At 39.5% G+C, this 17,866-nt stretch overlaps 1 protein-coding gene across 4 annotated transcripts in view; it reads right to left on the bottom strand.

The window, feature by feature from the left end:
- Positions 1 to 17,866, bottom strand: part of EFNA5 (ephrin A5) — a 547,216-nt gene that overhangs the window by 130,606 nt on the left and 398,744 nt on the right. The window lies entirely within an intron of this gene.

Raw genomic sequence — 17,866 nt, 5'->3', positions numbered from 1 at the left:
TGGAGGTTTACCTTTATCTAGTTACTGAATGTCATTGAAACCTGTCAGTGAATAGGGTCAGTAGGGGCCTCTTGAGCTAAGACCCTCACTGACAGCATGAAAAAAGGGGCCATTGCTCTCTCAATCTACATATCAAATCAGCACTACTTAGGGATTTCCATAGCTCTAAGCTATGTTGATGGCATTGTCATTGAAATTGATAGGACTCTAATATGAGCAGTACGTCCCTTCATTCTAGTGGGAGTGAATAAGGTCAGGTACAATGACACATCAGAAGGCAGATAAAGGCAAAATTCATTCTGAAATTATGTCACTACACAAAAAATGTAACTGAATTAACTATACAATGTAATAAAAAATAATACTAGGGACAAAAATAAATAAAGACAAGTACTAAGCATAGAAAAATATATAAGATTATATATATATATATATATATATATATATATATATACAGAACAGAACAAAAGTTTGGACACACCTTCTCATTTAAAGATTTTTCTGTATTTTCATGACTATGAAAATTGTACATTCACACTGAAGGCATCAAAACTATGAATTAACACATGTGGAATTATATACTTAACAAAAAAGTGTGAAACAACTGAAAATATGTCTTATATTCTAGGTTCTTCAAACTAGCCACCTTTTGCTTTGATGACTGCTTTGCACACTCTTGGCATTCTCTTAATAAGCTTCAAGAGGTAGTCACCGGAAATGGTCTTCCAACAATCTTGAAGAAGTTCCCAGAGATGCTTAGCACTTGTTGGCCCTTTTGCCTTCACTCTGCGGTCCAGCTCACCCCAAACCATCTCGATTGGGTTCAGGTCTGGTGACTGTGGAGGCCAGGTCATCTGGCGTAGCAAGCCATCACTCTCCTACTTGGTCAAATAGCCCTTACACAGCCTGGAGGTGTGTTTGGGGTCATTGTCCTCTTGAAAAATAAATGATGGTCCAACTAAACGCAAACCGGATGGAATAGCATGCCGCTGCAAGATGCTGTGGTAGCCATGCTGGTTCAGTATGCCTTCAATTTTGAATAAATCCCCAACAGTGTCACCAGCAAAGCACCTCCACACTATCACACCTCCCCCTCCATGCTTCACGGTTGGAACCAGGCATGTAGAGTCCATCCGTTCACCTTTTCTGCATCGCACAAAGACACGGTGGTTGGAACCAAAGATCTCAAATTTGGATTCCTCAGACAAAAGCACAGATTTCCACTGGTCTAATATCCATTCCTTGTGTTCTTTAGCCCAAACAAGTCTCTTCTGCTTGTTGCCTGTCATTAGCAGTGGTTTCCTAGCAGCTATTTTACCATGAAGACCTGCTGCACAAAGTCTCCTCTTAACAGTTGTTGAAGAGATGTGTCTGCTGCTAGAACTCTGTGTGGCATTGACCTGGTCTCTAATCTGAGCTGCTGTTAACCTGCGATTTCTGAGGCTGGTGACTCTGATAAACTTATCCTCAGAAGCAGAGGTGACTCTTGGTCTTCCTTTCCTGGAGCGGTCCTCATGTGAGCCAGTTTCTTTGTAGCGCTTGATGGTTTTTGCAACTGCACTTGGGGACACTTTCAAAGTTTGCCCAATTTTTCAGACTGACTGACCTTCGTTTCTTAAAGTAATGATGGCCACTCGTTTTTCTTAACTTAGCTGCTTTTTTCTTGCCATAATACAAATTCTAACAGTCTATTCAGTAGGACTATCAGCTGTGTATCCACCAGACTTCTGCACAACACATCTGATGGTCCCAATCCCATTTATAAGGCAAGAAATCCCACTTATTAAACCTGACAGGGCACACCTGTGAAGTGAAAACCATTTCCGGTTACTACCTCTTGAAGCTCATCAAGAGAAAGCCAAGAGTGTGCAAAGCAGTCATCAAAGCAAAAGGTGGCTACTTTGAAGAACCTAGAATATAAGACATATTTTCAGTTGTTTCACACTTTTTTGTTAAGTATATAATTCCACATGTGTTAATTCATAGTTTTGATGCCTTCAGTGTGAATGTACAATTTTCATAGTCATGAAAATACAGAAAAATCTTTAAATGAGACTTTTAGTCTGTACAGTATATTCCTTCTAGAATACTAAAATGCATGATTATTATTATTATTATTATTATTATTATTATTATATAATGATATAATTGTAATATTCTTGAAGGAACAGATATTTTATTCAAAATAATAATAATAATAATAATAACATATCTATTCCTTCAAAAATATTAAAATTATATAATAATAATAATAATAATGTTCTTGAAGGAATATATATTTATTTTAATAACAATAATAATAAAATAATTGTAATATTCTTGAAGTAATATATATTCATGTAATAATAATAATTGTATTATTATTTATTTTAATATTGAATACATATTTATTTTAATGTATGCCCAAGATCTTTCTATATTTAATGACTCATTTCATTCTTAGAAGAAAATAATAATAATAATAATAATAATAAATGATCATAAAAAATATTTACATTATATGAACACAGTATAATTATTGCAATACCAAGCCAGGTTCTTGCTATTTACTATGATTTATGACATAAGGACAGCCATATTTATATAGTTACACATTGCTGGCACTTATTTCTAGTACATATACAAGGTCTTGTACAGCATTTACAAGAAAGGTAAGAGCAATGCAGTTTCACTGCCAAACTACACAGTAAAGAATCTGCAGCTTTATGATAAAAGGATTCTGGGATATGAATTAATAGCGCTCGTGCTAACCTGACAGCTCTGAACAAGAGCCAGACGACCATTGTAGCCTTAGGTAGTCTAGCCCAAATGGGTTTTCTCTTTAATTATTATAAAGCATTTTCCGACATGCTATACTCGAGAATTTGCAAGTGTCATTTTTGTGACATTTGACACCGATGTGCTATGAATGATAAATTAGGGCTGAAATTTAAAGCCCACCCAAGGCATTGTGAAGAGAAAAAATGCATTAAATATATATTTCAGCAAAGACAGACTGGACATTTGTAGAAAGAATGGTTTTCTACTCAAAAGGCTGAGTGACATTTTGGAAAGTAAAACTTTGGCCATTTAAAATTATGCCAAAATTGTCAGTTTAAATAATTTAGCAAGTCTAATTCATCTAATTGGTTTATTGTTAAAGCTTATATATGAAAGAGTAGTCTTACTGTCTAACGATTATATAGAAAAACATTCCAATCAGCAACTCCTTTATTGGCAGAAAAGTCTCCAAAAAATTGCCTGAAAAATTGCTTGTTCATTTCTATTTTAAAATGACTTGCTGGTCATACGTTCAGACTTTTTAGTGTTTTTCTGCCACTTCAGGTTTTAAAAAATGGCTAGTGGTAGAAAAAAAGAAAGTGCATGTACTGTCTCCTCATGGAAAACGAAGAAATAAGAAAAAAGCACTGTCCAATCAAAAGGCAGGAAAAAAAAAGCTTCAGAAAAACTCATCAAGTCACCAAAAATGCTTGAAAAACTCTTTGGACTGCTTCAGGAAATAAAAAACTCCTCAAAAAACTCCCTAAGGCTATGTGCACATGGAGTTTTTCGAGCCATTTCTGGAGCAGGCGGTCAAAAACAATGTGTACATACTGTTAGGAGACTACTAGATAACAATATATTTCAAATAGTATATATAGTATGATGGAAGATATAAGTTATAGCTCTTAGAAGATGAGAAGGAAAAATCAAAAGCAAAGTGAAGCTCACAAGTACTTTGTAACCCAAGGGCCCACATAAATCTGAAGCCGGCCTTGATTGAAGCATTGGGCATTTTTACGAATGTACAAATAGTCTAGCATTCCAATGCCACATAGACCTTGAACATCTGAAACTAGATATACAATATATATATATGTAAATATTAGTGAAATGTATTTCTTGTTAAACTATTTTTTATAGTCCCAATGTTAAAGGCTATTTACACATTTCACCGTCTTCTTATCGGTCTTTAAGACATGATGGAAATTGAATTTATTTGAACTTGAGGTGCCCAAACAATTTATATATCAGTTGGTCAAACACTAATTCTACGAACAGCTTTTCCTCTAGACTCCCCTATACACATGCTCTATTATATGTCATGTACGACCTGTCTTTCTCTTGACATCGGCCTTTGAAGAGGTGGTAGGACCCTTCCATGTGCATTAGATGGTTGATGTCTTAAGTGCCCCATACTCATTAGACTAATGTCGGCTGTACTCGACAATATCGATGGTTTTGGCTAACAGTCTAATGTGTATGAGCACCAGCCTACTGATTGTCGGGCAAGATGCCGATTGGACATATCCAATTTTGGACTGCCAATCTCTTTGTTCTCCTGGAGATAAGCTGCAGGCAAAGACGTCAGTTAGCAGTTTTCTCATAGAGAACACAGGCATGCTTGGCCAAATGAGTGCTCCTAAGTATGGGAGAGAAGGATGTCGGACAGTTGGCTAAAGAATCATTTGGCCAACAGCCATCTAATGTGTATAGGGGCCTAAAAGCTGCAATTCTCTTGTGTATGGCCACCTTTAGAACTTTTAGGATTGCTATTTAGAAGAGGCGTTTATGGTTCAATCATAATGCTACTCTCCCAGTAATGAGTCAGTGTGTGTTATGTCATAACCTTCCCCCATGGAAATTTCTCAGTGAAGCCAAATGAACCAGAAGAACTACAATTTAGACACTTTGCTTTAGTAATCAGAGAGCGACTTGACTCAGAGGCCACCACCACTAATGTGTCTCAATGATGTGAACATGTTCATACTGGCATGCACATATTTTTTAAAATTTTAATAGCATATTCCTTATACAAAAGGAATTCCAGACAACTGACATCATGTGTAGTTATTATGTAATTACACAAATCAGTAGAATATTGTATCAATTTGTCATGAATAGGAATTTCACAAAGACATTTTTCAGTCGGTCTGTTTGTCTGAATGTTCCCTAGCAAAGTGTCCACTTTTAAGTTTGTGGTGTGGCTATGTGCATACAGTGCATTTTTGGTTCGTTTTTTCTGTGCAGAAATGGGCCAAAAACGCATTACAAACCTTATCCCATGGGTTCCTATGACATTTTGCAAGTTCTATGCACATGATCAGGATTTTCCTGACTGAATTTCATGTGCAGAAAAAGAAGCAGCATGATCATTCTTTGTGCGTCTTTGCCTGCATTTTTCCTATACAATGCATTGGAAAAAACGCATGGCAAATCCGCAGTCAAAAACGCATCAAAAAATGCATGAAAGCGAATAAAAAATGCTGCGGATTTTCCGCAGCGTTTTTGCTGCCAAGAGGTGTAGAAACGCTGCAGAAATTTTCCTGATCGTGCGCACATAGCCTAATTCTCCAGCAGCACATACTTTGTATTTACAAATCTCCCAAGCATGTAATGTGATGAAAGTTCATCTGAAGATTAATGAAGCATAAAGCTTATTAGCGGAACCTCTGAAATCCCAAATTATGAATTACCTCCAATGCAGGGTTCATGGCACCTCCTTAATCTATCACATTATATTGATGATACAGTAACCCTTGCTCAGTGACCTCCTTCACTATCAGCTAATTGATCTTCCTTCACCAGCAGTCACATTGATGAACCAGACGTGTAAACAAAGATTAAAAAGGGGTCATGGTATGTTTCAGGTTGAAAGTTGACATCTGTAAAGCTGTGTAATATTTCTTATCAGTGCTGCTGTCACAAAGTACAGACAAATGTGACTGTGTGAATTTTGGTCATGCAGTCAAAAATAAATTAACATCCCAACAAATAAAGTTCCCAGTGTATTCTCATTTTAATCTCTGCACTTTCTGTGATTCATGGTCATATTCACTGATTCTCTGTCTTCCCTGTATATGTATAATCCACTTCGCCCTACCAAGTCCTTTATTGGCATCGCTTCATGTATGGTGGAGGGCAGAACATATAGATATTATCTCAGCTTTCCCTATATAACAGTTGTGAGTGACGGGGATCGTATACGAGGGACGGTATATATCCCCCAGAATGTGTACAGAGACCTATTAAATCCATTGGAGTGCATAGCAGTCACAGACACACCTGCGGCTGCAATACAGGAATGAAGGTGAGCAATGACCTGTTCAGTCTATCTGGCTAAGGCAAATTAAGTAAAACCCGGCAGGGCCTGCATTTCTTGGAGGAGGCTACAGGAAGGCAGTGGGGCGGCCTCCTCCCTCCAACCCGGGTTTTCCAATGGCTCTTGCCACAGGTCCTTTAAAACCCTGCACTAAGGATTAGTGTTGTTCAATGTTGGGACCTGGTAGGAGCACAGCAGGAAAGCTCGATGGGCCTGTGATCAGCTGAACCTACGCCTGGGAAGACTCTGCACCCGTCAGGCTCTAAGCGGCCCGGCGCGGCCGTTGCCCACGACAGCCGTTATTTATGGACTTATGTTAACCCGTTTGCGAACCGGAGGACTTTCTATTTACCCGTAAGTTGCTGAATAAAAGCGGTTTATGTTGGACTTGCTTGGGTCACTGCCTCAGTTACTGCACGGTGTGAACACCGCCGCCTTACACAGTGCATACAGAAATAACTGTCAATCACTAAGTAGGACTGCCTACTGGACTCTTGAGCATAAGAAAAGCAGGAATTTAAATAAATATATTACACCGCCTGACAAAGCTATGAGCGAAACGCACATCGCTGGGTTTTCCTGACTTATGAGGTCCCTATACACCACTGTGCATACTTATTTATATTTACTTAAATCTGACATCTTTTTTCATTCTTGTATATTTTCTGGCTTTGGTTCATCTACATATTATATGTTTAACATTTACTATTTTTGGGATCCAGGCTCTATTGAAGTGTCCATTTTCAATATTGCTGACTATACATGTACTTTCATGTTCTCTATTTGACCTTTTCTTGTACCTACTTGTAAGTGGATAATTTCAATAAGTGCTGGTCTGTAGTATTTTTTAATGTCTTAACATTGTACTCTTTTAATTACTATTGAATTAAATATATTTTTTAAAGATATTGTGCCTTACACTCTATTTATGTAAGTTCTCTTAAATGTATTACATGTCATAGTGAAAGTTTTCCCATAAAACTATGTAGAACAATCTGTTCAGCATTTTCAGCTCTAGTATGCAACTTACAGATAGGATTGCAAGTATAATATAACAGGTTTCCTTTAAAAAAAAGAGAAACTCATCTTCTAGATGAATGGGCTAAAATTCCTACAGATTTATTCCAAAATCTTGTAAAATGAATTCCCAGAAGAGTGGACGCTGTTATAGCAGCAAGCTGGAGATCAACTGCACATTAATGCCGGATGTCATAAAATATCCTTAAGATGTAGTTGTCCCAATACTTTTGTCCATATAGTGTAGCTATTATCTCCACCTCCATGCTATAAATTGGTGAATATTGTGAAGCAGAGAGTGGAAGCTGTGTTGTGTTGTAGATAATGAGTGATAGTACAGAATTTATTTTATTCTTCACAATTTCTTAAAGGGAAGCTGTCATCAGAAAATGATCTAATCAGGTTTTCGTATTTCATGTATCTTTTAAACATTTTTGGCAATGTTTTTTTTTTTCATATCACAATCTTTAATAAATGAAACAAAATGAGTAATCTTGTAGTTTTTACACTGGTCACTGGAGCATTTTTAGACTCATGCTTCCTTTCCTTTTAGGAAGAGTTTTCAGCATACTCCTTATCAGCAGAGACAGGCTTTAAATTACAGGTAAGACCTCTATACACAGCTGATAATACAAGACCCACCAATCACAATAGCTGATGTCACAGCTGACCTCCTCTCTTCATCATGACCCTCGAGCAGGCTTATTAGTTACTTCAATCCAAAAGATAGCTGTAATGTTCAAATCCTGTGTAATGCACACGCCCGGACTGACTGGCGTGTGCGTGTTTATGTAGTGATTCCACTGTGCCATGAACCGGAGAGTGCCTGAAGGGGCGTAACTAAGTATCTGCCCGATCCGACCAAGGTCGCACGACGGCATACGACGCCAGTGCACCAGGGAGGAACCGAGCAGAGAAACCAGGGTCTACTCCAGGTCAGACTCCGGACACGGCTGTTGACCCACACCGGGGAATACTGGAACAGGCAGACTAGAGCGCAGGCTGGGTAGGGTCCAGTACAGACTGGAAGACAAATTCGAAACCGCAGACGCGGCGGACAAGGCCGAGCAAAGCGAAAACCGCAGACGCGGCGGACAGAGCTGAGCAAAGCGAAAACCGCAGACGCGGCGGACAGAGCTGAGCAAAGCGAAAACCGCAGACGCGGCGGACAGAGCTGAGCAAAGCGAAAACCGCAGACGCGGCGGACAGAGCTGAGCAAAGCGAAAACCGCAGACGCAGCGGACAGAGCTGAGCAAAGCGAAAACCGCAGACGCGGCGGACAAAGCTGAGCAAAGCGAAAACCGCAGACGCGGCGGACAAAGCTGAGCAAAGCGAAAACCGCAGACGCGGCGGACAAAGCTGAGCAAAGCGAAAACCGCAGACGCGGCGGACAGAGCTGAGCAAAGCGAAAACCGCAGACGCGGCGGACAGAGCTGAGCAAAGCGAAAACCGCAGACGCGGCGGACAGAGCTGAGCAAAGCGAAAACCGCAGACGCGGCGGACAGAGCTGAGCAAAGCGAAAACCGCAGACGCGGCGGACAGAGCTGAGCAAAGCGAAAACCGCAGACGCGGCGGACAGAGCTGAGCAAAGTGAAAACCGCAGACGCGGCGGACAAAGCTGAGCAAAGCGAAAACCGCAGACGCGGCGGACAAAGCTGAGCAAAGCGAAAACCGCAAACGCGGCGGACAAAGCTGAGCAAAGCGAAAACCGCAGACGCGGCGGACAAAGCTGAGCAAAGCGAAAACCGCAGACGCGGCGGACAGAGCTGAGCAAAGCGAAAACCGCAGACGCGGCGGACAGAGCTGAGCAAAGCGAAAACCGCAGACGCGGCGGACAGAGCTGAGCTAACGAAAACCGCAGACGCGGCGGACAGAGCTGAGCAAAGCGAAAACCGCAGACGCGGCGGACAGAGCTGAGCAAAGCGAAAACCGCAGACGCGGCGGACAGAGCTGAGCAAAGCGAAAACCGCAGACGCGGCGGACAGAGCTGAGCAAAGCGAAAACCGCAGACGCGGCGGACAGAACAGAGCAAAGCGAAAACCGCAGACGCGGTGGGAACAGGGCTCTGTTCACACGGAACAGACTAGAAGGGAAAGGCAGAACCAGATACCCACAGGGTACTTGCAGAGAAGTAGCGAGTGGACCACAAACTCACAAACGGAAGTACAGTGACAACGAGCAGGAGTTAGGTACGAGTTCAGACTCTGCAGAAAAAGGAAGGGAACGGACATAGAGGCAAAACAGGTAAAGGATAGGAGAGAGTTCAGACTGGAACTGAGTGTACGGAGGAGACCGACACTGCAGCGGAATACAGGAGCGGGTCTGGGAATACGGCCCCCAGAAGGCGGGAGGAACAGGCTAGGAGCGTGTTCAGACAGGACAGACAAGATACAGGAACGGATCTAGGTAATCGGCCCCTAGAAGGCGGGAGGAACTGGCTAGGAGCGTGTTCAGACAGGCCTGGAAATACAGCCTCCAGGATAGGCAGACAAGAGAACACAGACAGGACTCAGTTCAGACACGGGAACGGATACCGCAAGGCAGGAGACATAGACAGGACTCAGTTCAGACACGGGAACTGATACCGCAAGACAGGAGACATAGAAGGACTCAGTTCAGACACGGGAACTGATACCGCAAGGCAGGAGACATAGACAGGACTCAGTTCAGACACGGGAACTGATACCGCAAGGCAGGTAACATAGACAGGACCTGGCATGTCAGAGACAAAAGCCAACTGACAGGGCAAGAAGCTCAGGCATCAGTTAATTGGGGCAGCTGATTTAAATACCAGGTGATAGACAGCAATAGGCTGAGGACGCACAAGGGGTGTGCCTGCAGCAGGTACAAAAAGCAGGAAGTGATCGGGCGCCGCCCTTAAGCAGCAGAAACAGACACAAACAGACAGCATGGAGGGAAGCCAGAGAGACACCCTGGACTGGAGATCAAGTACGCGCTCTTGCACAGTGGGAGATGGACCACTATGCAAGGACGCCGCCAGGTATGTTACATCCTGAACCTATGTACATGTGTTGTTTCCTTAAACAACAGGAAGTTAGAGGCTAAAAAAAAGCCCCAGTGGCCAATGTAAAAATTGCAAAATTATTTCTTTTTATTTTTAATACAGATTGTGATAGCTCCATGGAATCAATGATGATTTGAAAATAAATAATAAATGTTTATAAAAATATTTCAAAAATACATTTAAAACAAAAAATGATTAAAACAGCATTTTGTAATGATAAGTTCCCTTTAATATTTTTAAGTTCCCTTTAATTATCAATTATCCAGATCTTTTCCAACATATTTTGTGCACAAATTTTTCTCACATTTGCACGGACACATCAGACCATGTAGCCTTTGGGGCTCATAATCTGATTTCCCTATCTCAAACATACACTCGTTACAGCCGTGCAGATGTTGCATCTGGAATAATTTAATGTAAAATATTTACTTATCTCAAAATTAAATAATGTGAACAACATATAAAATAATAAAAATCAACTTTTTTTTACTCATTTTTGTTGTTAGGGGAGAATTTTATGAAGCTTTGATAATTCTATTTCACACACTTCTTTCCAAACTCCATAAGGTTTTAAAGACTAATGAAAGGAAGTTTTGAGTTTCCTGGATCCACAGGTGGAAGTCAGTAATACATACAGTAAATGTTCATTGACTGACCTTTACCCTTTACAGCTGCTAGAAGTGGTAGAAATGTAACCTTCCCAAATGTTTGCTCATTCAACAGACAGAATGACTCATTAATCAAATTCTCGCAGAATTATCCATAACTATATTAGACTTTTTCTTTGCATATATAATTAAAAGACAGATTAACATTTTTAAATGGAAGAGATTCCGTCTAAAATAATTTGCAGCCGGTGCATCAAATGAAATTATTAAAGAATTATATGAAATTATTAATTTTAATACAAAAATAATGAGATTATATTGCAATCCATTATAACTGAAATAAGTTTCATGTTATGAAAAAAGTAAAAGTAATCCTACCGTCTTCCAAGAAAAGAAGAGACGACTAGAAAGGTCATTATTCTTGACAATGATAATAAAAAGCGTGAAAGCCACTGACTACCTGATTTCTAAGTCACAGAAACAGTCACTATGTCACATATTCCCCATCAACTATAAAGTTGACAGTCATAGAAAGGTCGAAAAAGAAGGAAGCAATTATATATCCAACTATGTATCAAAAATATTATTGAAAGCAAAACACTAATGCAAGGAATATTATGTTGTGATTAATGCAAAGAAGAAAAAGATGACAAAATCGACATTGCTATTCCACTTCTGGCCTGTAGAGGGCGTCTGTTTTCTCAACACAGCGCCATCTGGTAACATATCAATAAATAATTTTACAGGGACTGGTTCAGGTACCAGTTGATAAAGTGGCACCTTTCACACATATTGGAGTTTTGGGGTATTGTACCCTTATTTAACTCACTGTTTTTTAATGTTATAAGAGGGACCCCAATCCACATCATTATAGCGAAATTAAATAATCACAGATCTGTGTATCCACATGGGGGTCTGATGTTATTGTAAGTCCGGAATACAGACCGTTAAATAAGATCTAAATCAGTATGGCTGTACTGTAAATCAGAATGTGTCTACCGCCATAACACTTTGTTCCCTGTTACTAAATGCAAGTAATGAACTATAAATAAATGGCAGGATTAGTGTGTCATATTCTGAGAAAATTATTTTAATGATATAAATTTCAGTAAAAGAAATAATCACAATCTAATTATGACTAATAAGAAGCTAAATCATTGAAATGAGTTGCTTGGTAAAACAAGCACAACCTCAAATGATAGTGTACTAGGAACATTTTATCCATTGCAAGACGATCTTTGTGCTTTTATCAGCATGATCTCAAGGTCATGGTAATTCCATTTAACTTTCTGTCTCAGTTACAATACTCATTAAGACCTGGTAAATTAAAATCTGTATTCAGGACATCTCCGTAGCATCTGGCTATTGAGGAAGAGCATATCAAATTCTATAACGCATTGCATATCCCTTTCTAAAGTCGGAAAAGTACTTCTCAAGTCAAACCAACAAGTGGGCAAAGAATGAGTGTACCGAAAAGACACGGACAGGGAAAAGTTACGGAAAACTTATGTACCGTTAGGATGAAATTTCCAGTTTCTAGTAAACCGTAAAAAAAAACATCAATGCGATACATTTTTTCTATAACTTATAGATAAAAAAGTATAAAAAAAACGGAGTGCAATTTACACTATGGATGTTAGGATCCATAATCTACGGTCTCATACTGTATAGAATAAGTTATAAAAAATATTGTAAAACTGTATGTTTCCCCTCTAATAATTGCGTTCGGAGGAGTATACGGTACAATATCAATGTACCATATGGCGGCACACATAATACACAGAATCATAGGGGCGATTTGAGACAACACATGAATGAACCATACGGCAGCTCACGTAATACAAAGTCCTAGGGCTCTTTGTGCCACTTCGTGAGCCATTAATTCTTAGGATGGTTGCATCAAAAAAACAACCAGAGAACATAATAGAAGTCAAGTGCTTTACACTATTGGAGCACATTTTAATAAAATGTCCCGAAATATTAGATTACTAGGCTAGAACAACTAAGCAACACACAAGTGGTATCTATAAGTGGGCATCAGTTCCCATAAGATTCTAAATAATTATTAGTTCACATGAAAAGAGCTCATCTATATGGAAATCATTAGGCAGACACTTGTATACAGCAAGAATTGTATCTGCTCCTTTGCTGATACATCCTTTATATTTAAATAAATCTAATATATACAGGCTTTCTGCATTTATTTGCATCAATTGCATTTCTGCACATAGGGTATATCACATCTCCAATGATATGAACCCTAACGATATAGGAATAATCATTTGTTTTGTATTAATTTTTTTCTCTCCCCTATTTAACCATAGAAATGAGAACTATAAAACCCTTCAATGGAAATGCTTAATGGCTTATTTTATAATCATGCTTTTGTATATTCTGTGAATTAATATAATAGTTCATCAAAGATTCTGAAATCTAATTATGATAATATGGGTACAGAATGCAATATATTTCCCAGTCCCCAGTTTCTGCCAGTTTTACCGTTTGTTCCCATGTACCGGCAGATTGTGGCGTACAATAATGTATGGGGAGCTTTAATATAGTAGTCTGTCTCTAAACTACCAGCATTCTGGGGGATGTAGCAATACAAAGAGGTGTGATATCCATCACTCAGGGGATAATCTGACCTACCCTGAATTGGCTTTTTTATGGCGAAATTGATCTCAAAACATACCCAAATCTGGTTGGTTTTAAAGCTCTGCCATTCAATTTTAATCAGCCTAAAAACACTACTACGTATTCCACCCATATAATTCCTATCACCATAACTTGTACTGCTACAAGTTTGATCTATGGGGGTGCGACTCCCAGCACCCCCGCCGATCAGCTGTTCTCAGAGTTAGTAGCAGTCGGAACTGCTCTGTTACTGCTCCATCAACTCTATAGTGGCCGCAGCCGGGTACTGCGCATCCTATTGACTTAAATATAGGGCGGATCTGCAGCACCCGGCCAGAGCCACTATTCCGTTGACTGAGCTGCACTGTGCAGCTCCATAACTGATCCGTTCTGGCCGCTGATGACACCGGGAACATGTGTCGCACCCCTGCTGATCAGACATTGATCCTAATGATAGGTCACCAATGTTTAAGTAGTGGACAACCTCTTCAGTACTCCCCAAAAAGACATCGGTAAGTAGTAATACAAGCTATGATTGTGGTTTTCTATTCAGGACACTCATCCATTAGCGAGAATGTACAGTGGCTATTAGTAGTAGCTCTCTCCCTCTGGAGAATGCAGGGATGTTATTGTATCAGATGGAAAGTTATCATTGATTGAAATTGGAACTTTGCCATTCTTCATCTACCCTGTGGTGGCGCTCCAGGGACACTTTCTACTGTGCTCGATCGCACATTACAGCTAATCACTGGGGTGTATTGTGTGGGATAGCTTGTGACTAGCTTTTAATCTGAATAAGTGAACTGACCAAAGCAGTCAACTCCTTGAAAGATAAACACAAACCATTAAGATGAACTGTCCTTTCACAAAATACCACAGTAAAACTGCCCTCATCTTCCACAGAAACATGAACTTGCTTTGGGTGCACATACCAGTCTAACAGGAACTTCCTTTATTCTCACATCAGTATTCATCCAGCACTATAGGTGAAGGAACTTCCTTTCCTTCACTATCCAGTACGTGTTGTACTTGGTAATTTCCAATGGCTTGCCTGCCATGAACTCATAGCCAAATTCTACCAGATGCCTGACTTTATGTTCCCACAGATGTGTAACAGAATAAATGAATGAAGTTGAGCAGCTCAATCACTTCCAGTCGCTTTAGATCTCATTGATAGGGGCATCTATGGCTTTACACTTACATGTATAAATTTACAAATATTGGGAATGGAAATAAAAGTTGTATAGTATAATACATGTGAACAAAAAGAAAAAAACTGTATTTTTTGAGATATTAATAATGACATGAAGGTTGAAATATGATTAATAAAAAATGAAGACTGATAAATAAGGTAAAAGGAAAAATAATCACGAATTTGCAAACAGCCAGGTACGTTACCCTCATTACATGCAAATTTAAATCTGTTTGTTCTTCCTAGTTTGATTTGCACATATGCTACAACCTGAGTGATGTGTAGAAGCTCCGCTAACACTAAGATTAATAGTCAAGGTCAAGCACTGATGGCGAAATCCTGGCAGAATGTAAAACAGGGGAAATGATACTGTGTCTACAGAACACGACTGAGCAGTCGGAGGACAATGATGCAGTGATCCTACCTGGAGAGGACTAAAAGTTGTTTTTTTTTTATCTCGCAGTTAAGTTCGCTATTCAATTACAGTTTATCAGGGTAATTAAACACTGAGAAAGGATGCCAGGCTAATTGTTAGATTATGATAATTACAAGCCATAGCTCTGTTAAAGCTGATCAAAATAAGATGTGGTTGCATGCACTTGGTTAAAGCTGCTTTGTAATCTTGAACTGAAGCAATGAAAGCTTGGGCCATTTATAACTAGTTCATTACAAATCAGCCAGAGAGGCTTATTACTTGTAGCCTTCCTCCTTCACCCAGTCTACTGGAACAAAACTCCAAAAAGGTTGTGCCCAAACTATTGCCTTGGATTGGCCCACTTCCATCATAATTACACAGATGAATACAATTAGGTTGGTTCAATGCAAAGAGTTCAGACTCGGAATCACTGTGTCAGGGAAGAACCGGCAGCTCCAAGGTGAATCTCAGCAAAGGCACTGAACGTGAAGTACACAGACGAAAGCAGAGGTAGGACCTTATTTGTGTCATGTGCAAGGGGTTAAAAACACAACAGGACAGAATTACGAAAGTGTCTTAAATGTAAACCTCTTCGAATTAGACGAGATGTGCCAAACTTATCTTGGATGATAAATTTGGCGCATTTTCAGACAATATTGTCTAACTTTACACTATTTGTTGCATTTAACAAAGATGTGTGCATACATGTTAGCATATACAATGGGCTGTTACTCACTTATCTAGCGCCATTAATTCCACAGAGCTTCATGGACATGATCATCACTGTCCCTGTCGGAGCTCACAATCTACACTCCCTATCAGTATGTCTTTGGAGTGTAGGAGTAAACCGGAGAACCCAGAGGAAACCCACACAAACAAAGGGAGAACACACAAACTCCTAGCAGATGTTGTCCTTGGTGGGATTTGATAACATCTGCATGACAACGTGGCCAATCAGGGATGTTCGTGGGTGGAGCCGATTTTTTGGCGCGAACAAGCCGGAACTCCGAACATGAACCCGAATTTGAAATGCCGAACAAATTCACTCAACACTACCCAGGACTCTAGCGCTGCAAAGCAACAATGCTAACCACTGAGCCACCATGGTGCCCACCTCTGCACATCTGATTTTTATACTATCTGTTAGTTACTGTGGATTAATTTTTTTGCACCAAAATTTTGTCACCGCCCTAATAGAATCACACACATTTTTTTTTATTAAGCTTCATTACATTGCAGAGAGAGGAGCAGAAAGTGTGTAAAACACTTTATAAAATGGTGCAGAGTATACCAGCTGGATCACATGTATCACTTCTGGTCTACATGTAACAATTCTAGCAGTTTTCACAGCATATCTTTCCATCTTTTGTGACAATCGTAACCAATATTGCAGGTAATTACTCACACTATTCACATTTTACCACTACCGTTGGTTTAATTTCGGGACTTTTTTGAAAAAGTTGTATTTTGGAAATATTTAACAGGTAATTTATCCATAACAACCATAAATTGGGCATATGCAGTATTTGCCATCATTTAATGAAAAGAAAAATGTTGCTATGAAATAGATACATGTGGACTATTTTGTTAGGGGTAGGTTATCTTTTCATATTTTAGCAACAATGGACTATGGAAAGACCATCGTTGCAGAGGATGGGCCAACAGTAGACAAGACTACCAGCTGGTTGATGGCTCATTTTCTCTGGACGATAATCGGAAATGAGCATTCCAAGGAACGATCGTTCTCGATTATCTGTCTTTCTAATCAGACAAAATGCTCATTGGTCGGATGAAATTGTTTTTAAACTCGCTTAAAAAATCACTGTTCTCAGCAGCACATCTCGTATAGATAGAACATAAGCTGCTGAGTACATGATATTCTATTCACAGAACGATCAGTTTAACGATCATTCTGTGCACGTACAAATGTGGTCGGCCTGTCTAAAAAGGCAACTAAATGAACACCGATCAGCTTGAATTGGCAGTCTTTTGATGGCTGCAATCAGACAGTTTAAATAGACCCTCAGTTTATTTCTAATCATTTCATTCCTTCACACAGATGCAATGTTACATAACGCAATATTCTTCTCTAAACGCACATTTATTTAGTGCTCAAAAAAACCATATTTCATACAACTGAATAGTATAACGCCAGAATAATAATATATGGAAATTTGTTCAAAACAATGAAGAACTGACACCAGTGGACCAAAAACAAGAGTTCCGCTCAAGTAACCAGTTTTATCCCCTTTCTAATCTCAGTAATAATCAAGGCAGGAACAGAGCCTTTGCTATTCTGGACCTAACATTTATTTTTCTCTGAAGGGCACTGAGTACACGATACATACAGGCAGCTCAATTCACATCAATATTATTCTTAGGATTGAGGGAATTCATCAGACAGACACCATATGTCACTCAAGGCAATGACCCATTCGGATTCCTGTCAACTGTGACAACAGCTTGAACTTTTTAGTCCAAAAAGTATTCTGCTGGAAAAAGTTATATGAAATCCAAGTAATCACATTGGGGGGAGCTATCAATTTCTGCCTCCTTTCCACTTCACAGTCAGTGATGAAACCAAAAAAATCTACAAATCAACAACTGTAACACTTTGTGGTGGAAAACGTGACATTGCATTAAATATTTGCTCTGAGATTTATCGTGCTTAGGGCTCATATGATGCTCACGACATTAATCAAATTTCATGGCAGGACGCTGAAAGCAATGGGCAGAGCTTTGATGGAGAAATAGTTAGAAATAGTTAAATCACTTGTAAAATACTTTTGCAGTAGGTTTTTGTAAGAGTTACAGAAAACTGAATAGTTTAACATCTTAAATGGAGTTTATAAAGCAGGACTTATTGTAAAAAGTAGCCCCCTGCAGTTTCCAT

Source organism: Phyllobates terribilis, unplaced genomic scaffold (genome assembly GCF_046119375.1).
Source record: "Phyllobates terribilis strain yellow unplaced genomic scaffold, ASM4611937v1 Scaffold_1__5_contigs__length_1240528914, whole genome shotgun sequence".
Classification (NCBI taxonomy): domain Eukaryota; kingdom Metazoa; phylum Chordata; class Amphibia; order Anura; family Dendrobatidae; genus Phyllobates; species Phyllobates terribilis.
This window is presented reverse-complemented; position numbering and strand designations above follow the sequence as displayed.